The sequence below is a fragment of the Acanthopagrus latus genome, chromosome 1 (assembly GCF_904848185.1).
Source record: "Acanthopagrus latus isolate v.2019 chromosome 1, fAcaLat1.1, whole genome shotgun sequence".
NCBI classification, from domain to species: Eukaryota; Metazoa; Chordata; class Actinopteri; order Spariformes; family Sparidae; genus Acanthopagrus; species Acanthopagrus latus.
The window spans coordinates 6,125,940-6,140,587 of NC_051039.1; positions in this window are offsets into that span (position 1 = coordinate 6,125,940).

Genomic DNA, 14,648 nt, shown 5'->3' on the forward strand with positions numbered 1-14,648 from the left:
GAGATAATTATCCTCACAGACCTGTCAGTGTAATACCTACTTCCTGTGGGCGCTACTTTCTGCTTCTCCACATGGTGGGAAGCTGATGGTCGTCTACTGCAACTTATACACAATATGACAAAAGATAAGTTCCTCGTGCAACCCCACATCAATTTATCACGTTAAAGTTCCAGATGTTGGCGCATAATTTTCAATCCAGCGCTCAAACACTGTTTAGTTGCGTATATAAGAGACTGAAGTAAAAGATTTAAAGTGAAACTCTCGCCAAAATGCAATCTAGGCTTTTTTTTGTGAATGTATATGAGTCAAACCTTTGTGTAAAAGCATAATTACAACCAAAGAGGAACTTTTAAGATTTTCTGTATTTTCGTTTTCAGGTCAAACTAATTTTCCTCAACTGTGTCCAAGCTTTCTGGTGTTGGACAGGTGGTGTGCAGGGAGAGCTGCCCTTCGAGGCTGGAGACAAAGTCTATCAGCTCATTGAGAATGAACCAAAACATCTGTGGATCATAAAACCAAAACGACAAGCTGAAGGACATTAAAATGCTCTGTTGGATAATAACTTTATGTTGGATCAACACTTCGACAATCATTCTCACTTCATTCTATAAAAAAAGGGCTCCAATTGTGCCCTCTTCTTGTCCTCTTGGATGTCCTGATAGTAGATTAAAAAATGATAAAGTGCCCTCTGGAGTGAACCCTTGTGCGAGAAAACGTGATCAAGTGCCGTCTCTGGTGCCTTTCCAGTTGAGAAAACATGATGAAGTGCCCTCTGGAGTGCCCTTTTTATTTTTCTCCTCTGCCCCTCAGACAGCCGGACTCCACCAACGCTCATGGTGAAGTATTTTTGCAGTGTGGCTCTGCTACTTTCCCTTAAGTTAAAGGTTATTAGTATGCCCTCCTCCACTAATACTTCTTCCTATATGTGTGTGTGCGTGTTAAGTTTAGTTCTTCTGTGTTACTGGATGCTTTCTCGGCTCACAGAGAATGATGTGAAGCTGCTGAAACAATGTACTGTGTGGCTGGTTAAACTGAAAGGAAATCCATTTCAGGAGGTAGAAAGGAGTTAATTATCTTCTCTTTCAGCTTGTTAAGTAAACCCACAACCAAAAGTCATTTCCAACAATGACAATGACATTATTATCAACTATGATAGGATGATAATAATGTAGAAATTAGTTTTATGTCCTTATGTTGCAATAAACTGCCATCTGTGCTCAGATTAACTGCGGATTCGTCTTCAGTCAGTGATATTACTCATAACAAGAGGTACTCAGAGGGGATAAGCAGTGTTATGGACACACCAGCACCGACTGACAAAATGTCAGTTTCCTTGAGAAATACATGGTGAAAGTGAAAAACATTTAAAACCGATGAACACGGGACAGTCAGATAACTTTTTGCTCGCGACTGTTCTCTCTCTGTCTCCTGTCAGAGAACATTGATCCCTCCACCACTATTAACGTCGGCCTCATTTGTGCCCTGGCGCTGGCGCTGGAGAGTTTAATGGAAGATATTTCATGGATGACCTATTGCTCCATGAGCTCCGAGCAGTCGGCGAGGCTGTGTTAACCTATTGACATCATTGCCATATTCCAAACACTGTGCGCGCTGTGTGTATGGACCCTGTTCCCGACAGGACAGCAGCAAAACAGCTTTAATATTAAACCCGATGTAAACCAACCTGTGCTCCTGTGCTGGTTCTCTGTGTGTCTTTTTGTGATAATTTGATGAAGCATTTTAATTAACCAAGCGAGCACAACACAGACCAAGCTGCTTTCATCAGTATCTTTACATAAACACTGGATAAAATGACCGTATGTATGTAGTTGTATCTCTTTATTTCTGAGGTAAATGTTCTCTTTCGGTTGCCTCACCACTTTTTGCAAACACTCGGCCTTCATTAGGGCAAATATTGAGTTATAATGAGAAGCCATCTTTAATAGGGAGTTACTGTAAGTCTGAAAGCAATTGCATTCGCCATAGGATATAAAGAGATAAATACCGGTTTTAAATTGCCTTTATGATAGTATATATCTAGCATAGATGCTGTCTGAATAGCAAATTGTTCACATAAAGAGGAAGATTCATATAAATTGGACACTAAAAGCCCTGAAGACTACACTGTAGTAACAGACACAAGCAGTGAAAAACAGCATCAATAGATAAATATGGAGCTTCATATTAAATGCAAGGTCTCACAACATGTGAACAACTGTCAAAAAATCCTTCACCCTGTTCAAAATTAAGTAGTTGCCTATAAGACACAAAGCTCTAGAGGAGAAAGTTGGGTTTCTGTACCAGACCTTCTGCTTTAATAAGCAGCGGGAGTCAGACTGGAGGAGTGAGGGATTCATTTTAAGCTCTTGGAATTAAGAAATGGAATCGATCCTTGGAGATGACTCCACTGTCTGCTGTTTATGTTCCACAGTAATGCTGCAGAGAGGAGAAGGGATGAAGAAGTCTCTGCTGAGTGCTGAGTTTGGTGATTTACCTGCGTCACACACACACACACACACACACACACACACACACACACACAGGTGCACACTTGGTGGGGATGTTCGCCTGCTTGCTTGCGATGAATTTAAAGTTATCTGGCTGTTTAGGGTCAACAAACACTCCTGCAAGTTAAACACAAATCATTACGTGGACAAAGTCACATTTTTTTGGTCGTGAGCCCCATTAAACAACCACCATGAACCGATGAAACATTCAGTCGCATTTCCATCCGAACTCTATCCTGGAAGGTAAAGCAACGGGACATCACATGATTTCTCTGGGTGTGAACCTTGCTGGAAACAGGATTAGAATTTTGATCAGAGCGAGAAAATGTAGACCCACATCCAGAGCCCACCAGCTGTTCAGAGTCCAGAGTGTTAAACGCTACACTGGGAGTTTGTGTAGCAGAGATCTGTGAGGGCGCAGGCAGCCCGGAGGATCACCTGGGCTGAGAGACGTGGACGAGTCAAATTAACCTCACTCAACGGAGACAGTCACTATTAAAGAGGGTCAGCGCTACCATCTGGTCGTCGCTACCTCCCATTGCCACCCGAGGCCCCAAGGAGACCTGCACGCCTTTATCATTCATTATAACAGTGAGCCTCCGTAAGAGACGGGTTGCACGGGTCGTTTGTGACACACTTCTCCCTAAATTGTGTGTTTTATGGCTTGAGTGGAGAAGGCCGGACAAATCCAGGACCGTCAGGTTAAACAAAGAGCTATGATTGAGTCTCCTCTATAATAATGTGGTACTGGGCTTTAGGGAATTAATGTTGTGCTCTGTGCTGCTGAACAATCAGTCGAGCTACAGCTGGAAAGACGCCGCCAGGGACACACCAGAAAAGTCTTTTACTTAGATTTAATGAATCGCTTCGTCGAAGCTGCCTCGCCATCTGATCGCAGTGTTGAACTTGACTTACGCTTCGGCTCTGCCCGAGGATCTGAGGTCGGCTGCTCGCTGACGTGCTAACCCTGTGATTGGCTGCAGGTGTTTTCGTCCACATGTGTCTGATGCCTGTGAAGTGACAGCTGAGATGAAAACAACTTTAAGGAAGTCGAGGAACTCAGTGGCCTTTCTCCGTTCCCCTTGAGCATCATATGTGGGATGAGCAGAGTCGATCGATGCAGGAGTGAATAAATGTAATCACTTTTCCATTGCGGAGGCAGTAAGTACACAAAACCTGGTTAGAATTAGTAAGTAGATTTGGAAAGAGGCTTACGATTCACCAGCATCCAGATTGTAGCGTAACAACTTGACAGTAGCTATTTTTTTTTTTTTTTTTTTTTTTACCAAATAAATGTTTCACTCCTTTACAGTCTCCTACCTGTATACAATGTACCACACACAGCCAGGCCTTCACCTGGTCATAACACAAATCTGATTTCCCGGGTACAGCTGTGGAGAGAAGCTGTACGATGATAACAGTGTTACACGGTAAATTTATAGAATTTATGAACTTGCCCGCTAGATCGAGCCTACGGACACGGAGAACGTAGCTTCATGTGACAGTAAGTGGTCGCAACAGGCTCGAGCCTGGGAGGACAGCCGTGTCTCGCCTGGTAAAATGTTGTCGCAGAGGGCTCCGCTTAATTCAGACGGAAGCAGAAAGAAAAGCCATAACAGCAGGCAGCCAGAACACAGTGATCTTTATCGTCTTCATCATCTCCATGGTCTTCCACAAACACCACCAACTTTCATGCTTTTCACCTTTGACTGGACATTAGACCAGCCAATAAAAACAGACAGTGGTGTATAAACCACTTGTCTTCTTCTTCTTCTTCTTCTTCTTCTTCTCCTGCTTCTTGTTATAGTTCATCAACAATAAACAATAAAATGTATTTACTGACTTGTGTTTTAAATGTAATAATTCCTCACTATGATATGGCTAATAAAACGGTGGTTTGGGGCCCTTTTATGCAGCTAATGAATTCAGTGGACCAACATTTCACCCCAGCTTTTATTTCTAAATAAATCATCAAGCGATGGGAGCGCTACGGGCACGTTGCCAACTGTAAAGAGCTTTAGGAGATTGGTTTGAATGCATGCCAATTCCTTCCGAACTGACCTCCTTCCTGTTCAAGATGGTCGTTGTCGAAATCGGTTAATTTTACCACCAGATTGGTTCTGCTTCTTACTTACTGTTCTACTGCCCTCCCTTCTCACACTGACACGTACCGCCGTGTGTTTCCTTCAGAGGCTGCTAAATATTCTAATACAGGAATGCTGACAGCAAACACATGGAGTGATTAATGCACATGTCCGCTGGAGTGTGAAATTACAGTGTTGTTCAATAAAAATGTAAAAACGCTTTATATTTTTACACTGAATACCATAATTCTATTGTTTTGTCTCTAGGTTGGCGCCACCCGGTCACTCAGGATGTGCTTCTGTGGTTTGAATCTAAAGCTTGTTGCCTTCTCCTTCTCTCACGCTGGTCTTTGTTTTCTTGCCTTGGTTTATTATCTGAGAGGTAGCTCAGATTATTGATAACTGATTATAGCTCAAAAGCTCCTCGTGAGAAAGCTAGCAAAAAGAAGATAAAGTATCCGTTCATTCATAAGAAGATGTGACGCGCTTGTTTTTCAGTCTCTTATATGTTTACCAGATGTGATTTACTGACAAACACTTACAGGTGAGGTAAAGACTGCTGTCATGGTTCAATCGTCCAAATGTCAACACTTCATACGAGGCTTCGTTTAAGCGGTAAGTGCTTATCTTCTTTCTTTCCAAGAGTTAGATGAGAAGATTGATACTCCACTACAATGGCCACATTAGAGATTAGCTCAGCATTAAGACCAAGAACTGGGGGGAAAACAACCAGTCTGACAAACAGCAACTTGAGTACAGCACACACGTATCTTGGGTGTCCAACTCAGACAAAATCAGAAATGTAAAAACAACATTATAAGGAGTTACATGCCATAATTCTTGACAAACAACCGTTTGTCAAACCAATGAAATACAAATTACAAAGGTCTGATCATTTGTAGTTATTAGTATGCCGGATTCTTCTTTAAGTAACATAAGCCACCATAACATCCAGGGCTGCAGCAGCAAAATTTTACTGCCTACCATTTAAATGTATTATTTGCGACAGAACGATGACTTATTCATCCCTCTCGTAAGTTTTGGTCCTGCTTCAGCATCAGAATCTGCACAGCTCTTTCCCCAGCAGAAACATAAAGTGTCCAGAGGGCGGAGAGGGTCTTTTCTTGTTTGATGTGTGTTTGTGATTCAGCACCTGTGTCTGCTTCGATGTGCAGTGCAGCTATTCACACCGAGCGCAGGCGGCAGGGGTTTGCACTCTTCATATCTTTAAATCTCCTTTTGATAACGCGCATCAAAAGTGAACAAGAAGCTTTTGGCTGGAGGAAAAATCACCATGGAGAACTCGGACAAAAAGTGCAATAATGCCAACTTCAGTCTGTGGCGAGTGATCTGTCTGTATTAAGGTATTAAGGCTTTGTTTATTGTGCTGAGGCCCGTTTAACGTTGAGATATGGTCCAATATCTCTCACACCGAGGATGTTTACACCTTGGATATGCACACACCAATACCTTACACGCTTAATGACAGCAGAATAAATGGAAAAGTAATTGGGACGTTTTGGTGAGAGCTCATAATAAGATGATAACAAGATTTGTGTAATGAAAGTAATAAAAACAAAGTCAATTGTAATAAGGGATGAGACGGAATATCCAACAATGAAAGAGTGAGGTGCAGAGAGGACGATGAAGAGGAATACACTGATCCAGCATCTGGTCAGGAACACTGATCTCGGACGAAGATACAGTGTGAGTCGACCGCGGGTGGTGGTGTTCTCCCTTGAATACATAATGGCTGAAGCTACACAAGAGGAAAGTGCTGACACACAAGCCACCCGAACAACCTGCGACAGACATCTGTTGGCTGAGCCGGCTGCACCGCGAGCGAGCGAGCTCTCCTTTCCAGGCTTGTGCGTGGCCAGAGTGGATGTGGAGCAACAACGAGACACAGGACGTTAAGGATGCGTTCCGACAAGCGGCGTTGCTTCTTTAAAAACACGGTCGACAAAACCCGCTGCAGCACAACAGTGCGGCTCTTTGCCTCAACTTTTGCAGGACAGATGTCATGTTTATTGACCCTAAACAGATTTCATTTATATTGCATTGTTTGTGTGTTGAACACAGCGTTTCATCGCCACTTTTGTTGTCCTCACAGGCGTCACCATGAAGGGGCGAATTATGGCTGCCATCCTGACATGGATCAAATTGTTATGCACTGCCTCTGACAAGCCTTCAAACGCGAACCCCCTCGTCACCCACAGCAACACACCCACACCTGCACAGACTGGTGTGATTTTTAATAGTGTTATTTTTGGTCTACTAAAGGCCGCCTCAGGGAGAAGGAGTGGCCGACTAGAGGGGAGAGACATAAACAGGCAGCTGTCATCGGTTTTCTCAACAGCAGCGTGTTGTTTGGATGGATGGCTGTCTGCAGGGGTCACTGCTGCAGTCGAGCCAGGGGGCTGGTGGCACTGAAAATCCAGGCCAGGACCATTCGAGGATAGCTTTCAAAGGATCTCGTTACCGTTTAAAAAGCTGGCCACAGCCACAGTCCAGAGAAATCAGTGGGGGGCAATAAGAGGCTGCTGCCAATTTCCTCGTAATGCTGCTTTTAGGCTCTCCGATTCACCCTCTTCCAGCAGAGACTACAAAACGCAGCAGCAAGTAACATTCACTCAAGTGCTGCACTTAACGGTGGGAAGGTAACTCTGGAGAAAGATAGCTGATTAGACTCATTCACAGATAATCAAACAGCAGCACTTTTGGCTATTATGGGCCAAATACTGACTTAAATTGTTATTTAATGGTGCATCGAGCGAGTTTGGTTGCAGGACCATTGGTGTTTTATTTTTGTTACTTCTCAAACAGCCTTGTGACTCTAGTGTATTTTAGCCATAGGCTAACGTAAGCGAGCCGCGTGTGTGTGTGTGTGTGTGAACTCTCAGTGAATTCAAAAGTTTTAAAGTAATATTTTTGTCAAGAATTGCAACACATCTCCTCCACCGGTGCGCCACCAATAATATTCCCCCTGAAGCAGAGCTACGTTGATGAACTCCTGAAGTGGCTGCAGAGTCGGACTAAGACACGTAGAGTTTAAAAGCGTAAACTGTCAAGCGCAGTGAATGTATGTAGGGAGGTCAGTTTTCAAGTACAGGTTTTCAGGTATTCATGCTGTGTCCAAGGCTACTCATTTATTTACAAAGGTCTAAGGCTATCAAATCAATCTGAGCCGTTATCATCATTTTATTACACAGTATTCATTGCATCTGCACGAATGCAACCAGAGCCACACTTCAGATGAGAGCTCTTCATCACGCTATGCTGCAATGAACTTAATCTTCTGTGCTTTGATTACCTGCAATGAAACAGGACAATGCTCGTCCAAGTAGTTTGCACACCAGTCTAGATCTTAAGTAACTTTTTTTCTTTGTATCTTTATATCAGACTTTATATCAGAGGGAAAAATTCTGACTGTATTTGTCTTGACAGCTTTAGTTAATTGTTCCTTTTCAAGGATAAAGAGCTCGTTTGAGAACATTATCCACCTGCTTAAGCTAGTTAAACTCTTTAAAACCCCTCTTGGATTGGAAGAACTTCTACATGTAATTTGCTGATGTTACTTTCATACATTTGAACGCAGGACTTTTACTTGTAGTGGAGTATTTTCACAGAGTGGCTTCTTGGCAGCACATATGAGAGGTGTAAATAAACTGTGGCCAGAAATGCACTTTGGCCTTTCTGTAAGAGGAGGAGTGAAATACAAGGCTTATGAATGAATACCATTCTCTGTAACCCTGTAACCCTCTGCAGATTTTTCTTGAGGAGGAGACATTTATTCTTTGCATCCTGTAACTGCGTTTTCACGATAATGTCGGTCTCCTTTGTCCGGGCAAGGTCACGGGTGATTTACCTTCCGTCTATTGTTGCCGACTCGTTGGCGAACACTTTTGTTGTGATGCTTGGCAAGTGAAGAGGATCCATACATAAGAAACCTGTGACAGAAATCCAGCCATTTTCTTGACAGCATGGAGCCGATCTGAATGAAAACTTCGGGGCCAGCCAAACCCCCGGTTCCTTCCTTCAACATCCACTCATCCATCTTTAAAACTGCTTCTCCTGTTCAGACTCACAGGGGGCTTGAGCTAATTCCAGAATCCACTGGGCGATAGGGCGAGACATGTCACTGCTGCATCTCAAGTGGACAAACACATTCACCCTCACAGCCGCTTCCACCGGCAATTTAGAGTCCCTGTTCGCCTGGCAGCAGTGCAACACACCTCACATGAGCTTTTCTGGCTTGAGCTTCGTGGTTTATAGTCCATTGTACAAAGAACAATAGATGAACCAGAGCGCAAGTTGAGATGTCAACAGGCAGGCAAATGTTTTATCTTTTATAAGTCAAGAAAGAAGCAGAAGCACCCACGATGTCACATTGTGTGAGTCGGTGATGAGTTCATTGTACAGGACATTGAACAAAGACAAACACACACTCACATCCAGCAGAAACATGATTATTGATTTGGAGTCCAGATTATGATGAATGCAGGTCAAATAGTAACTCTATTTTGGCTCTGTTGAGTGAAATACCTGAATCTTTAGCTGCTGAATGCTGAATGAGGTATGTGAGATATTCTACCGGTGTATTTAACTTAACACCCCCTGAAAAGTGTGTTTTTGCAGACGTCCTGTGGTTGAACTCGACACACAGCTGCAGTGATGTGCGGGTGGACTCTAGGACCCTGAGGCGTCACTGTTGGGGGGGGGAACTGGTGATGCTGGTGGTAAACAACATATTAAACAGCCTTCCTTCCTTTGTTTTATTCAGCTCATGTTTCTTCTCATTCACTCACTTCCTTCCTCAGTCTTTAACTTTCTCCTGGAAGTTACAGGGACAGGTGACCTAATGAAACACGATACACACATGACATGTTCTAACTTTAAAACCATTTCAAACACATCTGCACGTCACGAATATGCTCATTTCAACCACCATTACAGTCCTTGATTCACATTTTGGGCTGTTTTTCCATTAAAGCCGATGTTACTGAATTTCTGCCGCAGAGAAGTTTTCCTAACTCACCTTTTTAGCAGAAAAACAGGAGACAGCTATTTCTGGAGCCCATTCATCCTCATTACTGTATTCTGGGGATTGTCTGCGGCTCTATGACAATGCCAATCTCACCAGGTGACTCTTGCTTTTGGCGCCAAGTCAGACAAATGTTGTGCTTTCCGCTTCACTCGATTTGTATATTGAGTATTGGAAATCGGTGATGATGGCGACACACAACAGTGTGCCGACAGAGCCGGCCGCCATCTGGGGAGCTCTGCACTTCACTTCAGGCTACAGTGAGTCCATCAGCGAGGAGAGTGCAGCGAGACATGTGTAAAAAAGGAAAAATTTAGATTCATAGACAGCCCCCTGATCCTCAGATACAAGCACAAATATATGCAGATACACACACAAACACACACACTGACACAAGCACAGCTTCCATTTCGGTTGTTGCATCTGCGAAAATAAGAAAAACCTTATCTGCCGCTCCCAGAAAATCACTCCCTGTGCACTGCTAGAAGCACATGTTAAGGTTCATTTCTGATCGGATGTGTGTGTGTGTTTGTGTGTGTGTGTGTGTGTGCATTTGTCTTTTTGTTCTGATATATGCATTGTCATGGTTTGCTTTCCTGCCCGCTTTTTTCCCAGTACAAGCATTCTGTCGTTTGAAACAAGCTTGTTCAGTACGCTTTATATAATCTTTTTGCGCTCGCCGTGATTCACTCAGTGTGTATTTGTCCGGACTATAAATTAGGGAGAATCATCAAACAGCAAACTAAAAGGTTGACCGCTGGCTCTGCTGAAGGTCTAATGCACAGATGAGCTTCGGACGAAGAGATTTAAGGCCTTACAACGTGCGGAAGATAAGCGATCACAGCTGATGGTAATTACGGTGCAAACCTGTCCACCCACACAGTCATTATCAAAAACATCTTGGTGGTCGAAAGTTATCGCAAATGTTGCCTTGAAACAGCTCTTAGTTTTAGATTTCAGCAACTCCAAAGTAATGTTTATCGCTCACAGTTTTTCACTGCAGCGGTCTTCAATCAGCTGCAAAGAAAGAGAAAAACAAAACAGACCTCTCATTTCAAGTGTTTTCCTCTTGGCTCCTGGGGTGCGAGACATACGCACAGCGATGTCAGTCAGTCGGTGCCTCGGTCGCTTGGGAGTCTCAAGCCATTCTTCGACTTCAGTCAGATTTATCTAGGGGCTAATGAAATTTCCCAGTGCTTCTCACCCACACAGAAACGTATTTCATAGGTCTGACAACGGTGACACCGGGCAGAGTGATGCCTCGCTGAACAAGACAGCCAGAATCAATGGCTCCGTTCCCAATCGGGAGACGCCACACAATATTGTTGTCACATCTGTAAGCAAAGCGTGTGATTAAGCGGCTGAACTTTGACCTGATGGAGCTCCAGCTGAATTTGTCTGTTTGGTGGAAGTGAAAAGGAAACAGAGGAAATGTTTGAAGAAGAACACTGTCTCCTGCAAACTATATTAACTTACTCTTAATTTGCAAAAGCAAATACATTTAGAAAGAAGTGTCAGTCTGCCTGGGATTACAGGTTTTCTAATTAACATAATAAGAAAAGTGTTCTTGGTGATCAGGGAAATGCTCACTAAAAACATATTTTACTTCCTTAGTAATTGTAGGGAAATATCGTCATCTTGGTAGAACATATTGACTTTGGACAACTGACCAATTTTTTTCCTCTCGAACCAAAACATAACCACAGACGGGACTCAAATCCACCATAACCACCTCCCTGTTACTTCAGTGCAGGACATCATTATATGTTCCTCCACCATCCAAACCATTAAGTAAGATGGAGGCGCGTACAGATGCAGCGGCAGGAGCAGCAGAATTCGAGATGGTGACTGCCCGCGGCATTTTTATTTACCATCCAATTTGACCAGCCAGACCGCTCCGGGGACAGCTGGGAAAAGAGCTTTGCTAATCGAACTTGGATTTAAGGCTGCTCCCGGCTGTATGGTTGCAAGAAAATTAAATGGAAAATATGAGGAACAGGAAATCAGAGACAGATGTGCCTACGTCCACCACAACACCTGCAATCGTGTTCTGAGCCAGCAGAACGCAGGCGTACAGCGGGATGAGGACGGGTGTCGTTACGTCATTGATGCTTGGTGCTCAGGGCGGTCGGAGCTTACGGACAGCCCGACTGCCCCGGGGAGGAGAGCGAAGAGAGCTGGACTAAGAGCTACGCTAATTCAGCTTGGATTTAAGTCTGCACCTGGCTAATGTCTGGTTGCAGGAATGGTTAAATGGCACTCCTTGGCTGGCCAAGGACAAGGAGATCAGAGACTGTTGTGCCTTTCTGTACAGAGACCTGTCTCCACCACTACATCCTGCATCAAAGTGTAACATTAAAGTGGGGCGGGCCATGGTCAGAACCAACAGAACCAACAGGACCGCAGGACTCTATCAGGACGAGGAGTTGATGCTTGGTGCTTGAATGCAGTCAGAGTTAATGGATGGTGTTTACCTGAGGTTTAACTTTTAATCTGAGACTGAGAAGCCATATTGCCTTCACTATTAATTAAAAAGAACCTGGGTTTCTGCCTGTTTCTGTACATCTGCATAAAAATAGCTGGATATAAGCTCCATGTTTATGTGGCAGGAAGGAGTTCGCAAACTTTAATTTCATTACACAAACCTTTGATGACAAATAAACACCGGCTTGTTATCTTGTTTTCCTTGTTACATATTTTTTAAGAAGACTAGATTATGACTGAGCCTTTACTCCTGTTCAGCCTTGAGATTTTAAGGCAGTAAATATATAACTTTTTTTTTTCTTTTTTTTTTTTTTGTATCTCTCACTGAGGAAATTCACTTCTTACTGCAGCTCGAGAAGTGGAAGAGATGAAATGATATGTAGAAATGAAAACAAGATAAAGATAAAGGGAAGAATAATGTCAAAACTATACTCACTGTATTCATCTGTCACATGTACAGATATGTCTAAGATTGATTTTTTTTCACTGTATAATAGCACTATCTATTTTAAAGGCATAACACTATGAGATATATTGAGTTGCTGTAAGACGAGATGAGAGACAATTGATTTTATTTGTCAGGTGGAAGAAGAGAGTAAAGATGTGAGTGATACCGAGTCTCTAGTTAATGTCTCAGTTACGACACATTTGCAGAAAATGCAAAGCCCAGCATAAAGCAGCGTGTGTGTCCTCACTAAGAATAAAACTAGGCTTCCCTCTGAGCCCTAAAGCCAGACTAACCCATAAATGTGTTTGGACGGGACAATAAACTTCATTTAGTTGAGGACACATTAATCCAGGACATCTGTTAGTGGCTCTGTAATGGTTTGTCCTGCAGCCCTGGTTCATCTGGGATTCAAAGTAAAACACACAAGCCACAAACACAGATTGGGTTTGGAAAAACAATGGAAGGAGGGATTTTATTCAACATGCTAATGGAGGTCTGATGGGGTTTCTGCCATGCAATCACCATGACTCTGGGGATCGTAATGTTAGTTTGCAGATCCATCACTTTGGCCCGGACAGAAGAATCTCGACAGCAAGTGGCTCGATGCCAAGACATCTGATTCATGAGCCCTAATGACTTGGGTGACCCATTGACTTTTAATGAAACTACTGGACAGTTTTCCATTAAAGGTCCCATATTATGAAAAACATGTTTTCTCTGGTGTCTACATATATAAGCTGGTCCTCCCTGAGCCTGCCAACTCTCGGAATGAGGAAACCAAGTGATTCCTGCATGGTCTCTGCAGCCCACCCACTGGTAACACGGCGCTCCTACAGGCTGTTCAGATTCAGCTCCTGTTGTTACATAACGAAAGGAGTCATTTTCATAGACAGGCCTCCTCTGCATCGTGATACAAGATATCCGAGAGGGGGGCGTTCATCCCCGAGGTGGAGTTCAGCGTGTCCAGTGGTAAGATAGCAGTGTTTCGCAACGTCGTCGCTCAGAGCTAGACATGTAAATTGCTCTGTTGTTGGTTGTATAAATCAACATCAGTGCCTGTATTCTGTCCCAGCTACAGAACAACAGAAGAGACAGTGGCTGCGTTTCATTTTTTAATGACAACATGCCGGCTGAGGTTCGTGTTAGCTTGATTGTGTGTGCTGGCTAAAATAAGAAAACATAACATCATGAAAATTATACCTGCCAAACATATGTCAGCCCTGCTGTTGAAAGCATGCTAGCCTGCTGGTTTTTGCATTCAGCTCACCAATGTGCTTTAAGGGGAAACTTCTTTCTTATGTTTTTGGTGTTTATTCAATTACAACCATTGAAACCATTTTTTTGGCAACCGACAGACTGAGGTTGTTCCTTAGAGAGTTAAACCTCTCAGTTGAATCCTTGATAAGATCCTTTCTTCTGCTAACCAGAGGAGTTTGAAATCTTGCAAGAGATGAGTTGCTGCAGGAAGACAACAAAGGAACAGTGAGTCAGAGCTGGAAAGAGGAGTTGAGAGTTCGTCTAGAGGACTCATCCTTGAAAAAACGGACATTTGTACTTTTTTTTCTTTAAAAAAAAAAAAAAGCTCTATTTATTGATATCTACTGACACTTGGAAGAAACATCTTTAGCCTGCTGGAGGCGAGACAAGCTCTTGCAGTGGGCGTAACTTTGACAGTAGGAGCTGCTCAAAAAAGATTACGTTGCAGCCAAGTCGTGGCTGCCAGCTAAGGCGATCTACTCCACCTATTCCAAAACGTCGGGTAGATATTAAACACATACACTCCAAAATATGTAACTATAGAGCTAAGGTTTAAAAATACCACCTCACAGTGCAGATTGCTCTAATCTTTCAGTGCTGTTTGGTGATAGATACATCCTCACTTGTCTTGTCTTTCATCTGCACAAACGAGGGATGCACTTAGCTGGCTTGTCACTGGATTAGTATCGACGACTGGATTAGTATCGGAGACTGCTGACCTTGTGGTGCCGAGCACTAACTCGATGGCAGGTCAAAAGTTCAGCTGACTCGCCATCCAGGTCTGTCAGGTGAATTCAGTTCAGTTCCACCACAGCTCTCACGGC